The sequence below is a fragment of the Cynoglossus semilaevis genome, chromosome 13, assembly GCF_000523025.1.
Source record: "Cynoglossus semilaevis isolate Cse_v1.0 chromosome 13, Cse_v1.0, whole genome shotgun sequence".
Lineage (NCBI taxonomy): Eukaryota > Metazoa > Chordata > Actinopteri > Pleuronectiformes > Cynoglossidae > Cynoglossus > Cynoglossus semilaevis.
The window spans coordinates 20,138,748-20,149,037 of record NC_024319.1 but is presented as its reverse complement, the minus strand read 5'-3'; the positions used below and the strand labels follow the sequence as shown (position 1 = coordinate 20,149,037).

Below are 10,290 nucleotides of genomic sequence, written 5' to 3'. Positions count from 1 at the left end.
TAGAGTTGAGGTGCAGAAACACACAGTTGACCTTGAGGCAATCTGAAACACAACAATAAAAAGTAAAATAGAAGTCCCGAGAGGAGAAAGAACAGTGGAGCTCAGTTCTTTTTCAGGTCGAGGTTCTTATTTATAACACTATTTTTTCCACTGATGTGATCTGTGTCACATTAACATGATGTGTATACAGAGAAAACTGGTGTAGTTACTAATATTACTGTGTTTTCTCTACTTTTCTTGTGTTTTCTCCATCTGCATAAGTTTGATGCAACACAGCCTTAAATAGCAATTGAAATTGTTAATCAGACAATCTATGTGTACAAGGCTAATTTAGAGACAGGATGTGACGTCATGCATCTCGCGAAATCAAAATGCGGCCATATTAGCAGTGTGTTCTGTAATAACGCAAGGAATGTCCAGACACGACTTTGTTTGAATGCACAACTTTATGTACCTACGTTAAAAAAACAAACAAACAAACAAAAATGTTTTTAACAACAACGTCGTAACATTGCCGTAAATCAGAGTACCGTAAACTTTGTAATGACATTTACTTGTAGCTAATGCTATGGGCAACAGGTGAATTTGAACAAAAGAGAAGGAATAAAATAAGGTTGGCAGATAGCTGTTGTACCCTGGGATTCCGGAACAGCCTGGCGGGCATTTTACAGAACTTCCTGAAAGATGACAAAAGTGGATAAGCGCAATTTAACAAGCCAAAAAACGATCAGAAAAAAGGAGCGGTGGGAACCTATGGACAACGGCTTCCGATAATACAGCGATCACTTCATATCAGGTACAAAATCTACTGTTCCCTAACATTAGTACTGTGTTTATTTTACATGCTTTTATTACGCTGTCTAACAGGAGCTTTATAAAAGTGCTTATGTTTGTATTGATTTGTTATAGGCTTTCTTAGATAAAATTATTTAATTCATGTTGTGCCTGTGGGTTTGCATTGATGTTCCTCTGTTTACGCAAAAGAACAGCGCCTCATGTAATCTCTAACAATATGATTCATGAACAGATACAGCATGAAACAACTATTTGTGGCCATACCTGTTATACCCTGTAGGGAATTAGAAATATCAGATGTCTGATAATCTGTCAATCTTTCAATAAATATTAAGTTTGTCCCGCGACTTTATCCCAATTTTTCATTTTGGCACACTGTGAAAACATCTGCTCTCAGTGGCCCTCAGAAGTCGTGTAAGCTGAATTTCATGTCATGTGAGATATATATATTTGTCTTTCTGCAGTAGGGGCAAGAAAGGTGGTTTTGCTGTTGAAGCCTGCTGAGGCTGCTGAGATCTTTAGCTGTTCCCAAAAGCCTGACATATGTAAAACAACATGCTGCTATATGTTCATATCCAGACAGTACAGTGGTAACAGATGTGATGTTTAATAGCTGCTGAGCAGAGAAGCCAGGTCTGGCTTTGGTTACAGGTTATAATGTATATAAGGTGGCAGAACAAAAACAGACTTACAACGTAACTTTGTTTTGGTTTTTGGGAAGGCTGTTATGTTTTCAACAAATGCTAAGACAACAAAATCTGTAAATTTTGATTGCTTATTATCTACAAAAATATATAATGAAAGATATCCCAGAAGTAATTTGGAGTTTTGATTAATAAAAAAAAATTAAACATCATTATGGAAACAGAAATAGCTTATGAATATTATTATTTGAATGTATTTATTTTTGAATTTCCAGTTTCAGACAAGGTTTATAATTGACTCTAAATTGACCACAGGTGTATGAGAGACTTTCATGGACTGGTGACTGCCGGGGCTTCAGCTCCCCCTACCCTGAAAAGGATTAATAATAAAATAATATAGTCTTTGTACAAAATGGAGTTAAAGTTCTCAATTTTAGGTCAAAGTAAGTCGGACTGTAAAATTAAGCCCACAAATAACTCAAAGTTGTGTCACTGTTTTTTATAGTAAAATAACTAAAGGTTAGCTAAAAAATTAGCTAAAAAACAGCCAAAAAGTATTGTGAAATACCATAGAGTCTACGAGGGAGACAGTAAAGGTTTGGCCACAAATAAGGCTTTAAATTGGGGATTTATTTGAAAATGTGTTAAAGCTAAAAGTTAGCCCAGGAGATAAATCAGCACTGAAAAGCTGGTTAGGGCTTGATAAAGGGGTCTGTTAAGGTAGTTCTGAGTACAGACTGGTTCATGTTTACATTTTTAATTCAATATATGTGGTTCATGTTGTTAAAAGTAGGTGAAAGTCCACTTTCTGTCCTTTGCCTTACAGGAAGATGCCCATTGTTTCTAAGATGTTTTAGAATTCCCCTCATTAGTGTCTTATAGCGTGTGATGGGACCATAAGAACGTTTCTGTGAGGTGATTGAACCTCACGCTCCATTTCCTCTTATATTAAACACCGATGGTGGATCTGACGCTAATGGAAAACACAGACCTGGGTATAAATATCTACACTGTTTCAGCAGTAAGTGCGTGCGTGTCTGTGTGTGCGCGTGTCTGTGTGTCTTGCCAACACACTCTGCTGTGGCAGAGGTAATGAGAAACACACTGTCAGAGGTTAGACCTTACTCCATGACTCATTGCATAACAATGTTGGGAGCCAGAATGGAGAGATGGATCAAAGATGTGATCTCACAGTGATTACTTCACTTCTGTGGTGAACTTTCAAATGGTCATAACGGCCCTCTATTAAATTATACGCTTCTGAGAACAGTATATACTAAAACAGAATAACATTTACTCTCTTTTATTATTCATTCCTTGATTCATTTTAGACTCCCCAACCTTTCAAAGGCTGCAAGTGGGAGCTGGATCAAATCCCAGCGAGAACTGGGAAAATAGGAAGGGTCCACCCTGGCCAGGCCATCAGGCTCAGCAGGACTAAGGGCTGTTTTCGTGCTGTCAACAAGGCTCCACTGTTTTAACATGTTGGAATTGTTCTTCTGTTTAATCTGTTCAATTATTTTAAGATCTAGTGAAACAAGGGTCAAGATATTAAAAGAGCCTGCAAATCACATTTTTTTCACATGTGAAACAACATGAAAGTCTTAGTGGAAACTGATGTGTCACTGGGCCAGAAACCTCACCTCATTTTGCTTTGAATACTGCCCCTATGGCAGTATTCTAGGTCTGCTTAAAATGAATTGTGTTCATAAAAACAGGGGATTGCTGAAGCTACGAGCTTTTTTTTCTTCTATTGTGACTTGATGGTCAAATCTTTCACCTGGTTAGCTGTGGAATAATAACTTTAAATAATCATGATCGTAACATTCCTAAATATACACAAATATATGTAATTTTGGAACAGCAACTGCAACCCCTCAATGGTCTCAATCAGCTTGTCATTCATGCACTTATTTAGTGCCCCGCCCTCAGCGATGCAGGTCTGACCCAAGCAAGGCATATGACCTGAAGTTTAAGTCTCTACAACCTCTCTGTTAGCCTTGGTATGGTATTTTAAGCTTTAGAGGCTTTATGAAACAAATTTTCCTACAAAGTGTATAAATAGCATGCGTCTCGACCGTATTATGCAGCAGTGGTATGTGGATTGACGGTGGAATTATTGGATATACAGTTAATCATTATGCTAAAATGCGATACATTTTTTAATCTGATTATTGAATCTTCACAAGTTCCAATTTCATGTGGTTAACACATAGATTTTGATGTTTGAAATACCTTGCCCAAAATGTCTAGATTTAGCTCAACCTAAGACAATGTCTCTGTCTTTTGAAGTACTAACTTTATGACTCTTTGAGCGTATTGGTTTTCTTTCTCTTGTTGTATTTTTGAGGTTCTCCTTGGCTTGTGTTCACTGTATGTGGGCTAAATGTTGTCTTTGGCCAGCTACACCTAAGGCTTGTTAAGGACATGCTCCTAGTGTAATTTGACAACATATTAATCAGTGTATTTCATACTGAAATATTAATGGGAGATAATAAATCAAGAACAGAAAATCAGTTGCCTAACTCAACATCCATTGTGTTTAGCAATTTGTCATCTGCAAATTTTCTAGAATGATTCAACCCGACCCTCAGCACCAGTCTGTGTTGAGCTGTCTCCCTCCTTCTCTTACCCCTCCTCCTCCTCTCCCTCCTCTCCTTCTTCTCTTCTTTAAGTTTTATCTCACTTGGCCGAGAAGAAAGCACTTGGAAAGAGTCTGATTGATTGTGTGGGTATTAAGACTGTGCGTGAGGCCTGAGCAGGAGACTGTGCCAGAATGTGGCTGGCAGCTTCATCACAGGCTTGGGAAGTGAACAATATGCAGTTTGACTTTTGTGATTTACACAGAGCAGCTGTCAGGAGGGACGGGGTTGGTCAAATCACAGCGTACGCAGCAGCCACTGACTTTCAACAAACACAGACCTATTAATTTTCCGATGGCTTCTTCAGTGGAGATGGATGCGCTTCTGGATCAGCGTCAAATAAGCGTAGCCATTCTCTGTGCCAGAGAAGGAAAAATGAGGACAGTCGTCTCAGTAATTTCAGCAGCTCTCACTGTACTGCCATAGAATTTTCTGTTCCATCCAGAAAACGAGGCCGTCATTATCTCTGGTGAGGGGAAACTCTCCCACAGCCCAGGGAGAGAGGAGGGAGTAAATAGAACCAGGCTGATTCACAACAGACTCAACAAAGACCTGCATATTTTATTTAATATTGGATCTGACTGGCATAGATAGATTCTTTACTTCATGTTATAGTTTCACAGTTTCACCTCTTTTTGTGGTGGGGTCGGTGGGGGAGTGGGTTTCTAAAAGTTTTTAGAAAATAACTCACTAGATGAAAATAAAATATAGCCACAATAATGAAGTTGAATAAATCCTAAAATAACGTCATATAAATTATAGTAAAACAAATAGGCAAAAGTAATGAGAGAATTAGCTTAATGTTTGCTGATTGTGATAACTGCACAATCACATTGCACTCAATTTATTTGAATGCTTTCTATACACATTTCCATAGTGAAGTACTGTGTTGGTGCACCTATAGTTGAAACTACTGTGTTCAGTTCATCTATACAGTGGTTTTCTATTTACCTCTTGTGTATCCTATGAGTGCTGTGTTTGTTGTTGGTGTCCTGTTCTGACATTGCTGATCTTAAAGTTACCAAGACTCGATGGGTGTTATCTTTGTTTGGAGCTCAGGCCCAGGGGCCTTATTTTCTCACAATGGCAGGAAGCTCATTCATTTATTCCCCAACTGAAAGTTGAGACCTTACCGGGCCAACGGCACAGAGCCATAGTCCAAGTTGTTGCACTCACTCAGCCAACCATCTCACTCATATGTCCGGATCATTTATAAAGATGAGGAAATGTGCATTAATCTGCGCCAGCACGACTTCCTCTGCTTACACGATAGTTCAGTCGTTTAATCTGCTCATTTATTATGTTCCTGTCCTTATGGTCAGGGGGTCTTTCTGGGTGTTTTTCTGATCCAAAGGTTAAATGTGGCTTTCATTAGAAACTGACTGGCAAAACTCAAAGATGCCTTTGAATGGTTCGTATTTCCACTGGAAACATCTGCTACGTAAGCGGTTAACATTCACTGGTGTAGCCTGATTTTAGCTTCAAATTCTACAAAGTGTATTCTCAATGTAAGTGCAAGACAAGATGTTACGTAAACGGCAAGGCGGAAAGATAAAGCTGCAAGCAGTAGAAGTAATAAAGCTGGATGACTTCAACTACCAAGGGTCAACGACAGTTCATGGACAGTTCACTAAAGAGTTAAGGGAAAGGGTGCAGGCAGACTGGAATGGATAGAGGTGAGTGTCAGGGGTGATTTGTGACAGAAGAATAGAAGCAAAGTTGAAAGGTGAGGTTAATGAGACAGTAGTGAGACCTGCTGTAATGTATGGTTTACAGACAGTTAGGAGATAAAGTTAAAAGGTTGAGGTTGAGATGGTTTGGACATGTGTTGAGGAGCGATGAATATATCGGACACAGGATGTTAGAGATGGGGTTGCCAAGAAGAGGAAAACCTCATGGGATATTTGTGGTTGTTGGGAAAGGGCATGTGGCACTTTGATTGACGTTTATATTTTTTTTATACAATATAGTCACTTCATACATTTTTTTCCAAAACTAGGGAAGGGTTTACAGTTTAAAATGTTTTTAAAAAAAATGTTAAAGAAAATCAATTTAACTCACTGTGTACGTTTTCTATGTGTGCATGTGTTTGTGTGTGATCTCTCTGGTTACTCTGGTTTCCTCCCACAGACCTAAGACATGCTGATTGTGGTTTGCTTAATTGGAGACTCTGAATCATACCTTCTTTCCAGAGTGTTTCCTGTTATTTATCCAATGTCAGGTTTGTTTTGTTCAAGGGAGTTCAACATTTCAAACAAATGGAAAAAGAGCAAGTATGAGGAGGTATTTGACCCAAACCATAATGTTAATAGTAACACAAAATAAGGCACTGAAATATCCGAATATAGGAAATGATCAGTTATAAATGAGATGTTAATAACGCAAAGACAAAAAGGATATCCTAAAAGTAAGCCAGAAACCAAATTTATCCTAAAATGAAATCCAGCTGAATACAGAATATATTGCCAATATTATGAAAGATTATCATTAACGTAAAATAGTCCAAACAAACATATATAAAAATAATACAGATCTGGTTTTAAACACAGTTATTGTGTCCTTAATAACTACTCTCCCAGAAATGTTACTCTGTTTAAAACATTAAACGTTTCACTGCATGTGAAATAAAGAGACTCCCTGTTCTTTCCACATGCCTATGTTTACTTAATCATTCAGCCTGCCCTTTAACCAGCCATGACCGGAGCAGGACAGCTATTTTTCATAGTCCGTATTTTAATTAAGTGAGGAACCAGGTCATGGTAAACCTGTTTGAACTCTAAACAACTCCGATTGAAGGATTTCAGGTTTTCCAGCTTCCTAGATTCAATTAAGTTTGTATAAAAACTTAGATCAGCCACAGAGAGATGAGTCCAGGAACATTCTATCACTGACTGTTTTGTGAACGATGTTAATTTAATTTAATGATTTTGTGTTGTGGTCTTTTATCTTTGGTTCATACTTGGAGAGGTTCGAGGTTGTGAGCAGGTGATGTCAGTTTAGGGTCTGCTGCAGGGGATCAGAGCAGGTTCCTGGATAGGAACACTGTGTGAGGATGGAGATGAGTGAGTTAGGGTCAAAGGTGGACAAACAGGGATGAGATAAGGAGATATGATGAGGCTTTTCAGTGAGTGCACAAAACAAAACCTTTTTTTAAAGGCAAGTTGTAGGGAGGTGATGGGAAAAATGATGTGGATGGACAATCATTCAGTTTATTTGGTATCAATAACCTAGAGCAGGGTGTCAAACACAATCATGCGAAGGGCTGGAATTTAAAACACAGTCTAAGTTGTGGGCCAAACAGGCTTAGCAATTATTGAACAGTCTATGGCACCGCCTGGATGTGTGATTTGTGTATGTACACTTGAATAAATTATAATTATAATGGGTCTACTAAGTTGAATTATGTTACGTTGGTTTGACTAACTTTGCTAACTTTGAGGCCAAAAGGTAAACTACTGGAGGTGCTCCTGTTAAAGAGACAGATACATTTTATGTTTTTTATTTATTTAATAGTCCTGTAATTCCCTTTATTTTACTAATATGTTCAGTAAGCAACAGCCTGAGAAGGCTGGGTTGTATTTGCCTAATCCCACTTAATCTAGTTGATTTTACTGCAGGGTGGGGCCTGGAGCTGCTTTGGAAGACCCCGAGCGTGATGTCATCGGGTTCTGCTGCTTAACTGGTCTTGGCCTCTAAGTGCTTTCCACTATGTTTGTAGATCAAAAGCCACACTCACCAGAGAGGCTTTAATCACCTCCTCTGCTAGGGGCAGGTGTGTGTCAGTGTGTGCGGCTATATGCGTGTGTGTGGTATTGGTTGTGTAGTACGGATATGCAAACGGTTCCTGGCATTTCCAAAGATAGCCAGGCTGACATTTCTATTGACTTTGATGTTGATAATCCCTCACAAGTTCCCCAAAGTGGGGATTGCAGCTGTGTATTTACATGCATGTTGAAGGGTTGGCATCACTCTCATCAGTGTTTACCTATCAAAACTAGGCTGGTAGGATTTTTTTTTTATCATACCAAACTGTTTATTATTATTTGTGAAAATTTGCCATACAGATGAAAAAAGTTTATAGCCACGAAGTAAAAAACATGTTGTCTGCAAATAGCAAATAGTTAACAACATACACTGGAAAATACAAAATAAAATAAAGTTTAGCCAAAATATACACTAGAATAAGTCAAATATTGAATCGAAAAGTAAGCATCTGCATAAAAAATGCAGGTTACCTGAAAACTACAAAAACGTTAAGTGCAATCAGCCAGACAAAAGATATTAGATATTGCTACTTTAAGGACTTTTAAAGCAACTGCAGCCTCACTTAGTTTACTGTATAGATAAACATATAGAAAATCAGAATGTTTAAAAAGCTAAATTTGAAAACAGCTACAGTAGAAATTTTCAAAAGACAATTATTGCTTAAACTTAAAATTAACTAGAAGATTATTGATAACTTAAAAAAGCTACAAGCTAAGCACAGAAGATGCTGACCCCAAATCTAAACTAAATTTTTAATTCAAATGAAGACAAAGGAGAAGACAGATTCCTTGCCTGAGTTTGAGTTAATACAAAAGCTTTTCTGGAAATCCAGTTACCAGTAGCATGAGAAGAACTCAATGATTTAAAGCTGTTGTTGGTGACATCAGCATTTAGTTAATGTCATAAAAGCGTGTTATGGAGCAGACAAACATCCGTAACACAGGATCATAATGGAACTGTTTGTGGAGACTTTGGTTTTTGGTGGAATAAACACTGCAGTATTTACTGTCACACCCTGAAACATGAGTCAGTGTTAATAAGCTGAAGACATTTGGTGACATGACGTTGTTTTGGGCTCATTGCTCTTATCAAATTTCCCTGTCTGCTTTCATACCTTTGACATGACTTGGAGCAGGTGTTCTACCATCAACATTCCCACATCTGCAAAAGTGGTGTTAAGATTAGGGGGGAAAAACAACAGATAGATACAGAGATTAGTTTATTTTCTTATGAGAGATTTAAGGAGAAGCATTCCAACAGAGTGTTAAAAGTTTATGCGCCAGTAGATAGAGTAGATAGTGGACAGATAATAATAATAACTAATACACTATTTGGACAGAGAATTAGAAATCAGCTGAAACACTCTTAGGACAGTGGTGTCATCGCTGCCATTACACTGTTATTTTCTGCAAGTCTGGTCTGTTTGATGCTGAGTTTCATATTAATGTTTGCTGGTTAAAACCTTGCTAGCCATAGTTATATATTGTAAGTTAAAGTTACTGAGATTACAGCGAAAATTGGATCAAAATGTATTTTATAGACATGTCTGGTAATTACATCATAAAAACAAAAAAACATTTGAATCTGTGTTTTTTGATGGTTTTCCATAACAAGGCCCAGTGTTTTTAGCCCAAGTGGTTACCCCTATATTAGTAGGTGACGGTCAGAACCAGTCTGTGCTTGTCTTTTGTTGTCTGTCTTCCGCTGGTGCTGGTGTCAGTCACTCAGTCACTGACACCGGCAGGCTCTTATCAGAGCAGAATGAAGGCTGAAATGAGGCAGGTCACCTCCTGCAGGAGGAAGCCCTGTCATCTGATATGTTCTACCCCAGCCTCTCCTTCACTGCTCCTTTGTTCCTCCTCCCCTCCCACCCTCCTGCTCCTCCTCTGCTCACAATACCTTCAGACAGATTTCCTTTTTGTCAATTCAGAGCGGACTGGTCTGTGTTCTTTTCGGAAACTTTACACAAGTTGTGCACAGTAAGGCCTGTATTTCACCAATACACAATGCTGTGAGTAACTGAGGATCAAACCTGCACAATATTTTAATATCGATAAACCTTTGCCAAGTCTAGGCTAGCTCGTATTGCTATGTCCCTGCCCACTTTTGGCATGGTCAGTGTCTATTAAGGTGAACTTTCGATTATTTCTTTCCTAAACTTGAGTACATTTTTTAATAATTTAGCGTTACAATGTAATGTAGTTACATATTGACTCATTTGACTCATTTTTAGTTATATTTGCTGTATTTTCTAGGGTTGCTATAATGACGCCAAAGTCAAAAACGTAACACTGAATATACCCTGAATATAATAATAATAATAATAATATCAAATAGGATGCACTGTAGTATGCAGGAGGATTAATGCTAAAAATTATTGTTGATTAATTTCAATTTAGCCATAATTTTAAAGGAATCTTTTGCTTATTAGTTTTACTTTGAGT

The 10,290-nt window shown here is 38.0% G+C and overlaps 1 long non-coding RNA gene across 2 annotated transcripts in view; it reads left to right on the top strand.

Moving 5' to 3' along the window:
* Positions 1-349: 349 nt before the first annotated feature.
* The window catches only part of LOC107989441 (uncharacterized), a 22,431-nt gene continuing 12,490 nt past the window's right edge, over positions 350-10,290 (top strand). For both annotated transcript variants that reach the window (XR_001761015.2, XR_003051547.1), the window contains exon 1: positions 350-796. This is a non-coding gene — a long non-coding RNA (uncharacterized LOC107989441). The remainder of the gene's footprint in view (positions 797-10,290) is intronic.